The sequence below is a fragment of the Chiloscyllium plagiosum genome, unplaced genomic scaffold, assembly GCF_037043375.1.
Source record: "Chiloscyllium plagiosum isolate Xiang-an unplaced genomic scaffold, Cpla_swu_hap1 HiC_scaffold_49, whole genome shotgun sequence".
Taxonomy (NCBI): Eukaryota; Metazoa; Chordata; class Chondrichthyes; order Orectolobiformes; family Hemiscylliidae; genus Chiloscyllium; species Chiloscyllium plagiosum.
The window spans coordinates 10,188,980-10,207,575 of record NW_028270187.1 but is presented as its reverse complement, the minus strand read 5'-3'; the positions used below and the strand labels follow the sequence as shown (position 1 = coordinate 10,207,575).

At 43.1% G+C, this 18,596-nt stretch overlaps 1 long non-coding RNA gene across 1 annotated transcript; it reads left to right on the top strand.

The window, feature by feature from the left end:
- The first annotated feature begins 956 nt into the window (after positions 1 to 956).
- On the top strand, positions 957 to 17,716 carry LOC122544651 (uncharacterized). Its single transcript, XR_015755195.1, has 4 exons — positions 957 to 1,126; positions 3,123 to 3,206; positions 9,403 to 9,484; positions 16,050 to 17,716. It is a non-coding gene; the product is annotated as an uncharacterized LOC122544651 (long non-coding RNA).
- Positions 17,717 to 18,596: the final 880 nt, after the last annotated feature.

Here is an 18,596-nt window from a genome sequence, read left to right as displayed (position 1 = left end):
CAGAAAGGAGTGTTCCCTCCCAGTTGGAGAACACTTCAGTGGCCCAGGACATTCGTCCTTGGACCTTCGGGTGACCATCATCCAAGGTGGACTTCGGGACAGGCAGCAGTAAAACGTGGTCGAGCAGAGGCTGATAGCTAAGTTCCGTACCCATAGGGAGGGCCTCAACCGGCACCTTGGGTTCATGTCACATTACAGGTGACCACCATTGTATTATACACACACACAGATGCTCCTACACACAGAGGCACTCCTATTCAGACACACACATGGACACACATATACACAGATGTGCATACAGACACCAACACACACCCTTACAGACATACACACTCATACATGCACGCCCTCACAGACTTAAGACACTCTGCACTCACTACCCCCAACCCAGACAGACAGACACACACACACACACAGACAAAGACCCACATGCACACACATATTTTGTGGGGTGAATTTGTACTTGTAGAGTTAAATTGTACTTTACTCAAAAACTGCATGCATTCATGTAGAATTCTGAGCTCAAAAACTGCATGAATTCAGGTAAAACTCCGTTATCTCACTTTTTAGATTAGAATCAATCTAAACATCATGGCATAGACAGAGAACACGGGGCTAACACCTTCATATTGTGTATCACTATTGTAACAGCTAACCTGAGAATGCAACATTTTAAAAATAGGTTTCTGATTTACACATGAAAGAAGTGAAACTATCATGATATTCTAACAGATGAAAGGCATAACAGAAAATTAATTTTTCACTGTATAATTTCAGTTACATCACACTGTAAATTCTGTGTGTTAGGATTGAGCCCTCCACTACCACCTGATGAAGGAGCGACGCTCCGAAAGCTAGTGTGATTCCAATTCAACCTGTTGTGTGATTTTTAACTTTTCTCCCCAAAGCTGACTGTTCCTGAGCAGAGGAGCGCATGCGTGAGGCCCTCCCCCAGCTCTGCCATTGAGGAGCATTTACTCAGTGAGTGCAAGAGGTTTGTTTGAAACAGACCGCAATGGAGAGATCAGCGCCCAGGGAAGCGAGGGAACAGCAGGCTCCTTCCAGCAGCACATCGGGATGGGAGCCTGGGACACAGAGGGGGCTCCGAGACCGGGATTGATTCGGGGTGAGTTCAGGGAGAACCGGGAGCTGTTTGTAAGAGGCCGAGCGGAGCAGGAACTGGTCCCGGAACTTGGAGTGAGCGGGCTGGGGGGAAGAGAGAGGCCTTTCTCAGGCTGTGTGTGGGCCTGCTGTGGGAGGCAGAGCGGGAAGAAGCTGCTGTGGTTTACAATCCTCTGAACCCTGTTTTACTTTTAATCTGTTTCCCGCTCTTTCTTGAGGAAGTGTGGACCAACTGTAGGAATGGGATACTCTTGTAAAAGGACATACACTGGGGTCTTGGTAAAAACATTAGAAATAGTGCCGTTTTTCCTATTTCCAACAGGTAGTTGGGGAGTTGGATGTTGAACTGTGGAGGCATCCTGGTGGTTGAGTATTCCCATTTATGGCGCTGCGCATTTGTTGCTCAGTTTCTGGATCTCACTCCACTGATATCAGGGTAAAAATCACACAACACCAGGTTCTCGTCCAACAGTTTTTTTGGAAGCACTTGATGTGGAACATTGTGCACCCCAGTCCAACACTAACATCTCCAAATCAACTGGTGTCGGATGACATGAAAAACAATCCCCAGACAAGGAGCAGCTCAGGGCAACAATGGAATCAGATCCGTGGTTCTGGTTAATTTGTTGGCTTTAAAGAATAACAAAACACATCCTAATGAAGATGCAATGAATGTGACAATGATCAGTTCAATATTGCCAGACTAGCCTCATGTTGATTTACAGGTGGTATCCTTGTGTCTTCCTCCAGAAAAACACCTGAGGGACTAAGACACTGTAATACTTCCTCAGTTCAAAGCGAAGAGTGACCAGCTGCCTCTAACAAACAGAGGGTATGTAGCCCATTGACGTTTACACACCAATGTTGAAGATAGATAAACTGAATCCTCATCCAAAATAGACATTCAGGAACAACATTAAAATCTGCAATTATTAAGAGCATTTTCAAAGTTACAATGAAGATAGACAAATAGGCCACATTGTTGCATTGTTTCAACAACCATCCGTGAAGGAGGGGTTAAGTACAGAGATGGAGGGAAACTGTGCTCACTGACAGGGCAAGAGTTACCGAAGAGTCATCGAGTCATAGAGACGTATAGCATGGAAACAGACCCTTCGGTCCAACTTGTCCATGCTGACCAGATATCTTAACCTAATCTGGTCCCTTTTGGCAGCACTTAGCCCATCTCTCTCTAAACCCTTCCTATTCATATTGTTAAAGTACTGAATTGGGACAGCCGAGGGAATCTCTTGTGGACTCCGATCTATAAGCCTCTCTTGGTGTGTCCTGGAGATCATACACTTTGGTAGTCTGGAATAAAAACCTCTTACAAACAGTTTAGTTTAACTTTAGCCTTCCCCTTTATTTACCAATAATATCAATCAGTATTACAACATAACATTGACACCTATAAGCCAGGCTGGCTGAGGTTTTAAAACCTTAGGAAAGTAGGATACCAGAGCCCTCGCAGACTACTCCACGCTTCTGTCTCAAACAGGCTTCCTTTTTACAAAACTTTACAAAAATCACTGCATGTTCTTAATTAGACAGACAGTGGAAAGGCAACAATTCGTAAGGAAGAGAAGTTAATTAACAGGTCTGTAAGCGCTTCACTGATCACTCCTGTAGGCCCGAAGCCATCCATCAGGTGGGAAAAACAGATCCAGCCGAGTCACTGCCTGTTGGTGAGGTAAGTCCCTGTCATAAAGAAGTATCAGTCTCAACTAAATGGGAGAGGTCATAAGGTAACCTCGAACAGCTTGCATATCAGAGATCATTGTTTTATAAAATGGCATCTTAGCGAGGAGGGCAAACTGACCATAAAATGGCTTCCTGACAGATTGTGTCAGAATCTCTTCAATGTTAGGTTTAGAATAGTTTTTAAGCTCGGAGCAGACTCCTGCTTTTTATCTTAAACACAAAATCATCCTGTAACTGAGGCTGAAAGGTTACATTTTAAATGATTCATTAGTCTCAAATTAAACATGCTTTCTTTTCAGGGTTGTGTTTCAAATTCAAAGACGACAGAAGATCTGACGAGTTAGAATTGACAGTGGGTCAGTCGAGGTGTATAGGAACACCAAGTAAGTTCAAGATTAGATTAGATTATTTATTTACAGCGTGGAAACAGGCCCTTTGGCCCAACAAGTGCTTCTCAATATTACATTTTAGAGTTTATATTTCATAATCAGTAATGGCTACTCAAAATCATCATAAAGTCCCAAAATGCAAATACATTCCAAACATTTACCTCTCTCTGTCTCACACACACACTCTCACTCACACACACACACTCTCACTCACACACACACACACTCTCACTCACACTCACGCACTCACACACTGTCACTCACACACACACAATAAGAATCCATTATAATTGATAGGACCTGACCGTTTATTACAAGGCCTTTGACATGCTTCTGAGATGATACAAAGTTTCCGAGATCACAATCAAACACTGTCACTAAATTCATAAGTTAACAACTGTGAATGTTATCACTCTGTGTCTTTTTATAACATAGATTAATTGATGTTAAGGCAAATATTCTTAATTGCTTTAGAGCATCCTTTTATCACTTGGCGAGAACAGATTTTTTTTTATCTTCTGCACATCCCAGGTTCCCCCTTTTGTGGCCTGATGCCTCCCTGCCTGCCCTGTTTATTTTCTTGTGTTCTATAATTCAACATTACATTTAGTCTAAGTATTTAAGGGCAAGTTTTGAGGCTTTCTCATTATACTCACTCAGATGCCATTTAAGTGTTATAATTGTACCAGGCTCCACCACTTCTCCATGTGCCGTATGATTTTATAAACTTCTATCAGGTCACTCTCCAGGGAAAACAGTTCCAGCCTGTTCAGCCTCTGCACACAGCTCAAATTCTCCAACCGGGATGAAGCATATTTACATGAAGTTTGTGTGACTGAGAAGGACAAAATTAATCCTTCACTGAATACTTGTCACATACTGAGATGACAATTAAATAATGTGAATTTCAAACAGACAATCTATACAGGTAGCTCGTGTGCTATACTCGCAACATGTCCTTTGTATAACCCACTGGCAATACAACTTGATAACTGTCTGCCCGTTTCTCATCTGCCTGAATGTGATGTTCTCCATTTCCTCATTAAAACATCATTATTAAGATAATAACAATCAGGGATACATTTGGATTCATTTTGTGTATGCCTTTTGATACAATTGCTTTAAATTTTCATCTTTTTGCTGTAACTCAGTTAGTTTACCTGAGCTAAACACGTCTTATTTGACATCTCTGTTCCTGGTTTGTCTCAACTGAATCCATTTGCAACTAAGTGACAAACAAACAATTCAACTGCATTGGAGCTGACTGACCTTGTGCGGAAAAGACAATTGGCTAATTCACTTCTATTTTCTAATGTAGACAGAACGTTACCCTGCTCTGTAGTGTGATGATGCACCATTAGCAGTAGTCTTATTTTGCTCTATAGTGGGGAGGACGAAAGGAAAAGGACTTGTCTTATTTTTTGTCATGCAGTGCAGAATATGTAAACTGTCAAAGTAAATTTATGGAATAATCAACACTATTCAACTCTGCTTGAAAATAAAATGTGCAATTCTACAAGCCTATCAATTTTGGATTTTTTTCCCCCCCTTTTCTCCACTGCTTTGAAGGGTGGTTATTAGATTCCACTGATATATTGTGAAAATTGCAGCCAGATTTCATGCTTTTTTGGTGATACATCCCTAGGGAGGGGGAAGGAGGAGTGCAGAGCTCTTTGTAGAAAATTGCAACAATTTTGAAAGAAGTACATAAATATCTGAAAAAAAAAGTTTCTGGATGGACTGAAACAGACAAAACAAAGTCTTCTACTGCAATATGAAGAAATGCAGAATGATGTTGTGAGAAAGATGGGGATGATAAGCTCCTCTGCTACCATGATCCATTTATGCAAATAGATGCTAACTGATCAGGATGAAAATTGTTAGGTGGTTGTTTCTGATCAGTGAAGACTCAAAAGTTTCAAAGGGCCTGATTCTGTGCCATAGGCCTCTCTGACAAAGGATCTGTGGGTAGAAATCATTTTGAACATAACATTTTGTGTTACTTGCAATGTCAATGGAACTGTATAGCTGTTAGATATTGTATTGTGTGTCAGGATGGTGTATGTTTTTGAAACTTATCATAAGTCAAAGAGTCAGAGAGACTGTGTGTGTGTGTGTGTGTGTGTGTGTGTGTGTGTGTGTGTGTGTGTGTGTGTGTGTGTGTGTGTGTGTGTGTGTTGGGGAGGGGGGTGGGGGAAAACATTTGGTTACGTATCTACACATTAATCATTCTATGTAAGGCTTTGACACAGATGTGCATTTGGAATTCATATTATTTGATTGCTGTGTCTATGTAAGTGACAAAAGATTAATTGTCCTTCACAATTACTGATAGCTGAAATGTATCCTTCAATTCAATTTGGACTCAATATGTACTTTACATATGGTTGCTCAAAGTAATTGCATCAGCTATTTGTTCACCTTGATTGTAACATTAAAATTATCGTTACTAAATCCAGACAGTATAAAGATTGGTGAACTTGTGGGGAGTGTAGAAGTATGTCAAAGGATACAGCAGGATATAGATCACTTTCAGATATGGGTGGAGAAATGACAGATTGAGTTTAATTCAGTAAGGTGTAAGATGCTGGACTTTGGGAGATCAATTGTTAAGGAAAGGTATACAGTTAATGCTGGACTCTGAACAACATTGGGGTTCAAGTCTATAGCTCTCTGAAAGTGGCCATGCAAGTAGATAGGGTGGTAACTAGAAGGCGGCATATGGCATGCTTGCCTTATTGGTTGACTTTTCTTGGGCCATACTTAGAGTATTGTGACAAAAGATTAATTCTGTCCTTCTCAGTTACTGATAGCTGAAATGTTTCCTTCAATGTGCTCACTATCTACCTCACATATAACTACAAATGAACAGCATCGTCTATTTGTTCACCTCGATTGTCACATTAAAAGTATCCTGACTAAAGTTCAGAACCTGTGAGAACAACCTCAATCGGGACCTTGGGTTCCTGTCACACTACACACTCACAGACACACTCATGCAGACGCTCTCTCGTCCATACGCTTTCCCTCATACACACATACATGCACTCCCCACACTCACACCCATGCACACACTCTCTCACAGGCTTATCCTCTATCATACTCATACATACACTTTACCAAGCAAATATACTGCTCTTGCTCGCTTTCTCTCTCTCATGCACGTGCACACACATCTAAGTCTCTGGGGTGAATTTACAGTTGCAGAATTATATTTGTGGATACATTCTATTTTGCTCAAAAAGAGCACAATCTGCAGGCAGTCAATCCATGTAATATTTTATATATTGCTACTTTGGCAATAGAACCAGTCTGACTCAAGATTGGGATACAGACAGACTCTAACTTCACACCTTTAATACATTGTCTGAGTTGAGATGTCACCCTTTTTTAAATAAAATCTGAAGTCATGTTTGGAATGTGACTTAAAAGAAGATTTGATATGTATATACTAATGAACTGAAACCTGCAACCCTTTCTAAAAGATGAAACACTGAACAGCAATCTAGGTTTCTTCAAAATATCATTTCAGTTGCATGACACTATAATCTTTTGCAATAGATTCTGTCTCTCATGATCCTGTTTCACAGCTACCTAATGAAGGAGCAGCGCTCTGAAAGCTAGTACTTCCAAATGAACCTGCTGGACTATAATCTGGTGTTGCGTGATTTTTCAATTGTGGTTGCCACATTACAGGAAGGACGTGGAGGATTTAGAGAGGGTGCAGAAGAGGTCTGCCAGAATGTTGTCTCGCAGATATAAGCTAAAAAGAGAAGCTAGAAAAGCCCAAATAGTTTTCTTCTGAGCAGCAGAGACTGAGGGCAGACTTAATAGAAGTCTATAACATTTTGAGAAGAGTTGTAGCTCAGGTCGAGGTTCTGGATCTAACTTTGCTCGCTGAGCTGAAAGGTTCTTTTTCAGATGTTTTGTCACCATACTAGGTACCATCGGTAAGCCTCCGGATGAAGCACTGGTGGTCTGGCCCATTTTCTATTTATGAGTCCACTACATTGGGCAAACAGGCAGAAAACTAGCCACTGAGATACATTGACATCAACTCGCCACAAAAAGACGTGACCCACTCTCACTAGTATCCTTACATACAGATGAGGAAGGACACCAGTTTGACTGGGACAACACATCCATCCGAGGAAATGCCAAACAGAGATGTGCACAAGAATGCCGAGAAGCATGGTATTCCAAATGGAAACCTAAAAACAAACACATTGACTTGAATTCTATTTTCAATGCCAGAGAAAATGAACACTAAGTGACATCACCACAGAAAATGACATCACCAACCCAAGGAAATCTAAACACACAAATACCACCAGTGCTTCATCCTGAGGCTCACTGATGATGTTACCTAGTATGGTGACAGAATGTCTGAAAACAAACCTTCCAGCTCAGTGAGCAAATCTATATCCAGAAATGCAGTGCACACTTATCCCTCTCCATCACTAGAGTAAAAGTCACCAAATTGTGGTCACTGTCCCCAAAGTGCCCACCTACCTCTAATTCTAACACCTGGCCTGGTTTGTTACCCAGAACCAAATCCAGTATGGCCTCACCTCTTGTTGGCCTATCTACATATTGTGTCAGGAAACACTCTTGCACACATTGGACAAACAGCGACCCATCTAACGAACTAGAGCTATAGCTTTCCCAATCAATATCAGGAAAGTTAAAGTCCCCCATAACAACCACCCTATTACTTTCACTCTTCTCCTGAATCATCCTCGCAATCCTTTCTTCTACGTTTCTAGGACTATTAGGAGGCCTGTAAAAAAACTCCTAACAGGGTGACCTCACCTTTCCTATTCCTAACCTCAGCCCAAACTACCTCAGATGGCGAGTCTTCATCCATCGTCCTTTCCACCGCTGTAATACGATCTTTGACAAGCAATGCCACACCTCCCCCTCTTTTACCCCCACCTCTGACCCTACTAAAACATTTAAACCCTGGCACCTGCAACAGCCAATCCTGTCCCTGTTCTACCCATGTCTCTGTAATAGCCACAACATCGAAGTCCCAGGTACCAACCCATGCTGCAAGTTCACCTACCTTATTTCGTATACTTCTTGCATTGAAGTATACACACTTCAAGCCACTTTCCTGTTTACAGGTACAGTTATTGCGGTTTCACTTACCCGCGGTTGACAGTAGTCTGAGCATATAAAAGGAAATGTTCCAGAACCAGGGACCAGGAGAATGCCGGAAGGTATATTTCCCATTTAAATTAATGGTTTTGCACTGAACTGCGGTTTTGCGTTTCCGCTGTAGGTTGTCTGGAACATATACCCCATGGGTACTGGGGTCTACAGTACTAAATAGTGAACTACCTGGTGAAGGAGCAGCACTCTGAAAGCGTGCACTTCCATATAAACCTGTTGAACTATAACCTGTTGTTGTCTGATTTTTAACTGACGAGAGAGAGGGAGACATTAGACAGGAGGAACCTGTTTCCTTTAGCAGAGAGTCCAAAAACCAGGGATCACGGATTCAAATTAAGTGGCTGTAGGATTAGAATTTATGAGCAAAAATGTTTTTTATGCAGAGAGTGGTGGGTATTTGGAATTCGTTGCCTGATTTGGTGGTGCAGGCAGAGACCTTACATATTTTTAAACAAAATTTCCCTGGAACTGAACCTCAAGTGTTGTAAACTGCAAGGTTACAGGCAGTGCCAAGATGGTGGGATGAGAAAGGGCATGTAGGCATGGACAAGATGGGCTGAATGACCACCCCCCGACCCCAAAGCTGTATTATTTTTATGATTCTCCAGTTATCAATGAGACCAGACCAGTCAATGCTGTGTGAATATGTAAATATATTTACCATATACCGAAAGTTACAGTTTCATAACTACACCCACACATTCTCCAAACAGGAACTGACAGGCAGAGATCAATAACTAAACTCACATATCAACATACCCACTTGGTCAGGTGGCCCCATTCATGGAGCTGTATGGGTATTGTTTAGTTTCTGAATCTCATTCAACTGGTTTAGAATTTTAAGAAAAAATGGACAAGGAGCAGCTCAGCAGAAGTGAAATCAGACCCGTGGTCCTGTTTAAATTGCTGGCTTTAAATAAAAAAATCCTAGTGATGATTAACTGAATGTTACATTGATGTTGCCAATCACAACTGATGTTGATTTACAGGAGGTATCTCTTCTGTCTTCCTCCAGGCAAGTACTCAAAGGACCAAGATAATGTAATATTCCCTCTGTACAGAGCCAAGTGTGACCAGCTGCTTCGAACAAACAGCAGGTATGTTACTGCCGTCAGAGCGAAGAACATCCTTTCAATAGACAATAGGTGCAGGAGTAGGCCATTCTGCCCTTCGAGCCAGCACCACCGTTCATTATGATCATGGCTGATCATCCTCAATCAGTATCCTGTTCCTGCCTTATCCCCATAACCCTTGGTTCCAATATCCTTAAGAGCTCTATCCAACTCTTTCTTGAAAGTATCCAGAGAGTTGGCCTCCACAGACTTCTGGGGCAGAGCATTCCACATACCCACCACTCTATGGGTGAAGAAGTTTATCCTCAACTCTGTTCTAAGTGGCCTACCACTTATTTTTAAACTGTGTCCTCTGGTTCAGGATTCGTGCATCAGTGGAAACATGCTTCCTGCCTCCAGAGTGTCCAATTCTTTAATAATCTGATACATCTCAATCAGATCCCCTCTCAGCCTTCTAAATTCAAGTGAAAACAAGCCCAGTTGCTCCAATCTTTCAGCGTAAGATAGTCCTGCCAATCTGGAAATTGACCTTGTGAACCTATGCTGCACTCCCTCAAGAGCCAGAATGTCTTTCCTCAAATTTGGAGACCAAAGCTGCGCACAATATTCCAGCTGCGATCTCACCAGGGCCCTGTACAGCTGCAGAAGGACCTCTGCTTCTATACTCAATTCCTCTTGTTATGAAGGCCAGCATGTTATTAGCTTTCTTCACTACCTGCTGTACCTGCATGCTTGCTTTCATTGACTGATGTACAAGACCTGAAAATGTGTTGCTGGAAAAGGGCAGCAGGTCAGACAGCATCCAAGGAACTGGAGAATCGACGTTTCGGGCATAAGCCCTTCTTCAGGAATGAGGAAAGTGTGTCCAGCAGGCTAAGATAAAAGGTAGGGAGGAGGGACTTGGGGAGGGGCTTTGGAAATGCGATAGGTGGAGGGAGGTCAAGGTGAGGGTGATAGGCCGGAGTGGGGTGGGGGCGGAGAGGTCAGGAAGATGATTGCAGGTTAGGAAGGCGGTGCTGAGTTCGAGGGATTTGACTGAGACAAGGTGGGGGGAGGGAAAATGAGGAAACTGGAGAAATGTGAGTTCATCCCTTGTGGTTGGAGGGTTCCCAGGCAGAAGATGAGGCGCTCTTCCTCCAACCGTCGTGTTGCCATGGTCTGGCGATGGAGGAGTCCAAGGACCTGCATGTCCTTGGTGGAGTGGGAGGGGGAGTTAAAATGTTGAGCCACGGGGTGGTTGGGTTGGTTGGTCCGGGTGTCCCAGAGGTGTTCTCTGAAACGTTCCGCAAGTAGGCGGCCTGTCTCCCCAATATAGAGGAGGCCACATCGGGTGCAGCGGATGCAATAGATGATGTGTGTGGAGGTGCAGGTGAATTTGTAGTGGATATGGAAGTGTCCCTTGGGGCCTTGGAGGGAAGTAAGGGGGGAGGTGTGGGCGCAAGTTTTGCATTTCTTGCGGTTGTAGGGGAAGGTGCCGGGAGTGGAGGTTGGGTTGGTGGAGGGTGTGGACCTGACGAGGGAGTCGTGGAGTGCTTTTTGGAACTCTGATCGGGGAGGGGAGGGAAATATATCACTGGTGGTGGGGTCCGTTTGGAGGTGGAGGAAATGGCGGCGGATGATACGTTGTACATGGAGGTTGATGGGGTGGTAGGTGAGGACCGGTGGGGTTCTGTCCTGGTGGCGGTTGAAGGGGTGGGGCTCAAGGGCAGAGGAGCGGGAAGTGGAAGAGATGCGGTGGAGGGCATTGTTGACTATGTCTGGTGGGAAATTGCGGTCCTTGAAGGAGGAGGCCATCTGGGTTGTACGGTTTTGGAACTGGTCCTCCTGGGATGCGGCGGAGATGAAGGAATTTGGAATATGGGATGGCATTTTTACAGTGGGCCGGGTGGGAGGAGGTGTAGTCTCGGTAGCTGTGGGAGTCGGTCGGTTTATAGTAAATGTCCGTGTCGATTCGGTCACCCGAAATAGAAATGGAAAGCTGAAAATGTGTTGCTGGAAAAGCGCAGCAGGTCAGACAGCATCCAGGGAACAGGAGAATCGACGTTTTGGGCATAAGCCCTTCTTCAGGATGGGATTATGCCCGAAGCATCGATTCTCCTGTTCCCTGGATGCTGCCTGACCTGCTGAGCTTTTCCAGCAACACATTTTCAGCTCTGATCTCCAGCATCTGCAGTCCTCACTTTCTCCTCATAGAAATGGAAAGGTCTAGGAAGGGGAGGGAGGAGTCTGAGACGGTCCTGGTCAATTTGAGGTCGGGGTGGAAGGTGTTGGTAAAGTGGATGAACTGTTCAACCTCCTCGTGGGAGCACGATGCAGCGCCGATACAGTCATCGATGTAGCGGAGGAAAAAGAACGCCGACATCTCGTTGTACTCAACGTTTGTGAGATTTGTAGCTCGGGTGCTCGTTGTTGTGGTTCTGTTCACCGAGCTGGGAATTTGTGTTGCAGACGTTTTCGTCCCTTGTCTAGGTGACATCCTCAGTGCTTGGGGAGCCTCCTGTGAAGCGCTTCTCTGATCTTTCCTCCGGCATTTGTAGTGGTTTGAAACTGCTGCTTCCGGTTGTCAGTTCCAGCTGTGTGCTGCAGTGGTCGGTATATTGGGTCCAGGTCGATGTGCTTATTGATTGATTGAATCTCTGGATTCCTAGAGGCATGGCACTCATCCACAGATTCAATCAATAAGCACATCGACCTGGACCCACTATACCGACCACTGCAGCAGAGAGCTGGAACTGACAACTGCAAGCGGCAGATTCAAACCACTACAAATGCCGGAGGAAAGATCACAGAAGCGCTTCACAGGAGGCTCCCAAGCACTGAGGATGTCACCTAGACAGGGACGAAACGTCTGCAACACAAATTCCCAGCTCATTGTACTGCCCCTTTATCTAACTTGACTCCATTTAGGTAGTAATCTGCCTTCCTGTTCTTGCCACCAAAGTGGATAACCACACATTTCTCCACATTAAACTACATCTGTCCACTCTCTGAGCCTGTCCAGGCCACCCTGTATTCTCCTAACATCCTCTTCAGATTTCACCCTGCCACACAGCTTTGTGTCATCAGCAAATTTGCTAATATTACCTTTAATACCTTAATCTATATCATTAATGTACATAGTAAAAAGCTGCAGTCCCAGCACTGATCCCTGCGGCACACCACTGATCACTGCCTGCCATTCCGAAAGGGAGCCATTTATCACTACTCTTGGTTTCCTGTCAGCCAACCAATTTTCAATCCATGTCAGTATTTTGCCCCTAATACCATGATCCCTAATTTTGCTCATAACCTCCTGTGTGCGACTTCATCAAAGGCTTTCTGAAAGTCCAGGTTTACTACATCCACTGGATCTCCCTTGTCCATCTTCAGAGTTACATCCTTAAAAATTCCAGAAGATTAGTCAAGCAAGATCAAAGTTTGTGAGAAGATTTGTAGCTTGGGTGCTCATTGTTGTGGTTCTGTTCGCCGAGCTGGAAATTTGTGTTGCAGACGTTTTGTCCCCTGTTTAGGTGACATCCTCAGTGCTTGGCGCTTCTGTGTTGTTGTTCTGGCATTTATAGTGGTCAAGCAAGATTTCCCCTTCATCAATCCATGCTGACTCTGACCTATCCTGTAACTGCTAGCCAGATGTGTTGTAATTTCATCCTTTATAATTGACTCCAGCATTTTTCCCACCACTGAGAACAGACTACCTGGTCTATAATTCTCTGTTTTCTCTCGCCCTCCTTTCTAAAAAAGTGGGACAACATTAGCCACCATCCAATCGCAGGAATTGATCCTGAATCAGTAGAACATTGGAAAATGATCACCAATGGCTCCACGATTTCCAGAGCCACCACCTTCAGTATTCTTGGATGCAAACCATCAGGTCCCAGGACTTATCAGCCTTCAGACCTAACAGTCTCTCCAACACCATTTCCTGCCTAATATAAATTCGCTTCAGTTCAGGTCCTTCAGCCACTATTCCATCTGGGAGATTGCTTGTGTCTTCCCCAGTGAAGACAGACCTAAAGTACCAATTCAACTCTTCTGCCATTTCTTTGTTCCCTGTAATAAATTCACCCGTTTCTGTGTTCATGGGCCCAATTTTAGTCTTAACCATTTGTTTTCTTTTCACATACCTAAAAAAGCCTTTACTATTCTCCTTTATATTTTTGGCCAGTTTACCTTCATACCTTATTTTTTTCTTTGCGTATTATCTTTTTAGTTATCCTCTGTTGTTCTTTAAAAGCCTTCCAATCCTCCGATTTCCCACTCATCTTTGTTATGTTATACTTTTTCCCTTTTGTCTTTATATGGTCCTTAATTTCCCTCGTCAGCCACGGCCAGCCCTGCCTCCACTTAGGATCTTCTTTTTTGGAATGAACTGATCCTGCATCTTCTGCATTATACTCAGAAATATCTGCCATTATTGTTCCACTGCCGTCCTTGCTAGGGTATTGCACCATTGAACTGTGGCCAGCTCCTCCCTCATAGCTCCATAGTTCCCCTTAATCAACTGAAATATTGTCACTACCGATTCTACCCTCTCCCTTTCAAATTGCAGACTAAAGCTTATTGTATTGTGGTCACTACCTCCAAATGGTTTCTTTACTTTGAGGCCCCTGATCAAATCCGGTTCGTTGCACAACACCAGATCCAGAATTGCTTTCTCCCTGCTGGGCTCCAGCACAAGTTGTTCTAAGAATCCACCTCGGAGGCACTCCACAAACCCCCTTTCTTGGGGTGCAGTACCATCCAGATTCTCCCAGTTGACCTGCATGTTGAAATCCCCCATAACAACTGTAGTAATATCTTTGCGATAAGCTAATTTCAGCTCCTTATTCAACTCAAACACTACATCCAGGCTACTGTTTGGGGGCCTGTAGATAACTCCCATTAGGGGCTTTCTAACCTTAGAATTTCTCCGCTCTATCCATACTGACTCTACATCTCCTGATTCTAGCCCCCCCCACACCCCCCGTGCAATGGTCTGAATATCATTCCTTACCAACAGGGCCACCCCACCCTCTCTGCCAGTCAGTCTCTCCTTACGATAGCACGTATAGCCTTGAATATTCATTTCTCAGGCAATGTCCACTTGAAATCATGTCTCAGTTATCCCCACAACATCGTAACTGCCAATTTCCAAATGAGCCTCAAGCTCATCCACCTTATATGAATGCACGAAGCATTAGAAATATAATATTTTTAATTTGTTACGCCCCTCACCCTTCCTATCAATCCCTATTTCACTTGACCTTAAGGCATGATCCTTTTTTGAGTTTTCTGCTCCATTGATTCTGTTGTCTTCCTTGACTTCTCTTGGTCTAACTTTCCCTTTAACTTCCTTCTTAAACTTCCAGTTTGTCCCCTCCCCCCTGCTATTTAGTTTAAATGCAGCTGTGTTGCAGTGGCAAACCTACCTGCCAGAATGCTGGTCCCCCACCTATTAAAGTGCAACCCATCCCTCTTGTATAATTTATCCTTACTGCTAAACATACCCCAGTGATCCAAGAATTTAAATCCTTGCTTCCTGCACCAGTTCCCCAGCCACACATTCAAGCCCATTATCTCCCTGTTCCTGTCCTCTCCAGTCCGAAGAACTAGAAGCAAACCAGAGATAACCACCCTGGATGTCCTGCTTTTCAGCCTTCTTCCCAGTTCTCCGAAGTCTCGCTGTAGAATGTGTCTCCTCTTCTTTCCACAGTCACAGAGTGGATTGAGTCAGGTTCATATTGAGCTCCATTTCCAGAGAGATATGTTCAAACCAAGAGTCAAACACCACCAAGGAAATAGAAGTTTATATTTTTTAAATCTATATTCTCAAAGCATGCTACCCAGTTCCAATCAATTTGAATGAATCCTCATCCAAAATATACATTGCATTAAATCTGAACATAGAACGGTACAGCACAGGAATGGGTCCTTCAGCCCACGATGTTTTGCTGAACATGGCGCCGAATGAAATTTAATCCCTTCTGCCTACACATGGTCCATATCCCTCCATTTCTTGCATATTAATTTGCTTATTTTAAAGTCCCTCCAATACCTATATCTTATCTACCTCCATCACCACCCCTGGCAGTGTGTTCCACTCCTATCACTCTCTACTTTAAATAAAAACTGCACCTTAGGTCTCCTTTGAACTTTCCCCCCTTACCTTATATGCATGCCTCTTAGTTTTAGACATTTCAACTGTTGGATAAAGATTCTAACCATCAGCTTTAACCATGCATATTATAATTTTATAGATTTCTGGATATAGATTTGCTCGCTGAGCTGGAAGGTTTGTTTTCAGACATTTTGTCACCATATTAGGTAACATCATCAGTGAGCCTCAGGTTGAAGCACTGGTGGTATTTGTGTGTTTAGGTTTCCTTGGGTTGGTGATGTCATTTTCTGTGGTGATGTCATTTAGTGTTCATTTTCCGCACAAGGTCAGTCAGCTCCAATGCAGTTGAATTGTTCGTTTGTCACTTAGTTGCAAATGGATTCAGTTTACACTGATTATTACTTCACCAGTATTCATAAAAGAACATCACAATGCACTGAAACAAAAACGGATGGCTTTCTGAGACCAACATTTTATATCATTACTCTCTATTAGATTCCACACGATCCAAGATACGAAAGGTCCCTTGTGTTTCCTACCTTGACTCTGAAGAACAGCACAGAATCCTTTCTGTTGCAGTGTGTTACACTTTCACTTGCACGTGATTCCGACAGGCACTAACAATTAAAGAACTTCGGCTGTTTCCCATTCCCTACAGGAGAAATGACCTGAGATACAGACTGGCAGCACAAGAGCAAACTCACTCTCACTCAGCCACTGGATGCTGAAAGGAAAAGAATACAATTTGGCCTCAATTATTTCCAGATTTGAATTGACTCTCAACATCATTTATCACTGCTGAGGATAGACAGTGCCCAGCAGCGCCTGATAAAGTCTACTATACATGCAATCACACACAATGTAAAAATAAACAGACTGAAATGCAACACAATTAAGCATCATCGAAAAGAGTTTATTTACAGAGTTTGTGCTAAATGCAGACAAAACCACAACTGAACATAGGTGAATGAGATCCAATAAATCTTCAATGACCCCTCTCCAGAGCTTGAGGATCGTTCCTTAAATAAGTTGCCCAGAACAGAACACAAATGTGATCTGATCAATCAAGGACTACAGTTATTAAAAGTCAGATGTCTGCAGAACTGATGTCAAATTGTCCTTGCCATATAAGACACTGACAATGTGTGGATGAAGTTCACATTCCCAACAATTACTGCAGAACTGATGCATCAGAGAATGTCCCAGTACAGGCACAATGGGCTGAATGGTCTGTTTCTGTGCTGTACCACATCAGTAATTCTGATTTTGGTGAGAAAGGAGATGACATGCTGTTGTGTTGCATATTGGTATAAAAAATATAATTCACTTATTGACATGTGCATTCACATATTGACATAGGAGAAAATGACAAATACAGATTAATATCAACATTCTCAAATCACAGCAGAGATAGATCAATAAATACACTCTCATTCACATCGGCAATGGGCAAATACAGGTCAACATTGATAGTCTCAATTCACAGAGCAGGAACAGACTGGTAATTACATTCACATCGGGGAAACGGACAGGTAGAACTGATAGTTACGTGCACATAGAAGAAACTGACACGTACGCATTGATAACTACATGGCTCTATAAATGATTCAGAGTTGGGTGTTGAGGACATAATCTGTAAATTCGCAGTTGACACTAACCTAGGGAAAGTAGTGAATTGTGAGGATGATGCTGAGTGACTTCACAGGGCAATTCACAAGTTGGCCAAATGGGCAGAAATCTGACAGATGAATAGCCACGCAGACAAATGTAATGAAATGCATTTTGCTAATAGAAACACACGGCAACAATGCAGGGTCACTAGTACATCTTTGAGGGGAGCACTGGAGCCAAGGGACCTCCGAGTTCACGTGTGTCATTCTCTGAAAGTGGCCAGGCAAGCCTAAACCATTGTGAAGAAGGTTTATAGGATCCTTGCGGTTATAAATAAAGGCATTGAGAATAAAACTGAAGAAGTGATGCTATACCTCGACAAATCATTGGTCAGACCACATTTGTGTTCAGTTCTATTTAAGGAAGGATCTTCAAGCTCTGGAGAGGGTCCATTGGAGATTTACAAGAATGATAGCAGGAATGAAGGATTTTACATACAAGGAAAAATTAGTGACACCAGACTTTTTCTATTTGGAGCAGAGAAGATTAAGAGGGGGAATTTATGGAGGTATTCAAAACTATGAAGAATTTTGACAGTGGGAAGAAGAATATTTTGTTACCATTACGTGGTATGTTAGTAACTAAGGGTCACAATTTCAACACCGTCAGCAAGAGAGCTAGGTGTGAGATGAAGAGAAATGTCTTTACTCAGAGTTGTTTGGATTTGGAATTGTGCAACCTGGGATAGTGATGGAGGTAGATTCCATATGAGGTATGAAAATAAAGCTGGATATGTATTTTAAGTAATGAAGTTGGAGGGCAATGAAGATAGGGCTGGTGAATGATCCTGTCTTGAATTATTTCCAGCTCAGCACAATTTAAATAAAAGATGCGCAGAGTACGTTCAATTCATTGTCGAGTCTGCCTCGACCCATTCACCAGGAAGTCAAATGGATGCTCAAGTTAGGAAAGGACACCATAAAATCTCAAATCCCTGCCATCAACAGATCGAAGATTGTACAGCGGTATAAATTGACCCACCGAGAGTTTTGGGAGAGACCATATTTCAGATGATTTCTCAAAACAAGTCCATCTTTCGAACTGATATCTTGCTGAGTGAATTGAGACAAAGTTTAGCCGAGTCGCAGAAACATGGCAGTGATACACCTTCTCTTCCTTGTCCTCCTTATTTGCTGAAAGATAGATTTGCTGTTGATCGATTTGTGAAAGTTCACAGGCTTTCTTCTGCACTGTCTCACAATGTCCATGGAAGGCTAACATAAACGTTTCCCTTTTCGTCTTGAGCTGTTTCCTCATCCCCTCCTGTATCTGTGTGCCTGAGGGTGGCTTATGTGATGCAGGGTGGTTACTGTTCTGCTTGGTCAGCCTGAAAACAGATCAACAAGAAATGTAGTGGGAGCAGAACCAAAA